This window comes from Ricinus communis, chromosome 2 (genome assembly GCF_019578655.1).
Source record: "Ricinus communis isolate WT05 ecotype wild-type chromosome 2, ASM1957865v1, whole genome shotgun sequence".
Taxonomy (NCBI): Eukaryota; Viridiplantae; Streptophyta; class Magnoliopsida; order Malpighiales; family Euphorbiaceae; genus Ricinus; species Ricinus communis.
The window spans coordinates 20804919-20805355 of record NC_063257.1 but is presented as its reverse complement, the minus strand read 5'-3'; the positions used below and the strand labels follow the sequence as shown (position 1 = coordinate 20805355).

The window sequence follows — 437 nt, the reverse complement described above, 5'->3', positions numbered from 1 at the left end:
AAACTGTGGTGTGGGCAACATCTCAGCAAGTCCTTGTACCTCTCCCACGCATCATACATGCTCTCATCATCAAACTGCATAAAAGAGAAAATATCATTACGCATCTTTACAGTCTTAGTAGGAGGAAAGCACTTATAAAGAAATTCTCAACCAAAGAATTCCAAATGGTGATGGTGTTAGCTGGTAGGGACTGTAGCCATCTCTTTGCTCTATCCCTCAAGGAAAATGGAAACAACCTAAGTTGAATGGCATCATCGGTAGTTCCATTAATCTTGAAGGTATCACAAATCTCCAAGAAGTTCGTTGTACACTCTATTGCACCATCTGAATGACATTTGCCTTAATCTCAAAATTGTTCGCTGCAATAGGTGGCCGCAATATACTAGTGTGCGTCCCCTCCAAGGATGGTCTAGCAAACTCGTACATCGTCTTGTTTG

The 437-nt window shown here is 41.6% G+C and overlaps 1 non-coding gene across 1 annotated transcript; it reads left to right on the top strand.

The window, feature by feature from the left end:
- Positions 1-104, top strand: LOC112534397. Its single transcript, XR_003078687.1, has one exon. It is a non-coding gene; the product is annotated as a small nucleolar RNA R71 (small nucleolar RNA).
- The last annotated feature ends 333 nt before the right edge of the window (positions 105-437 follow it).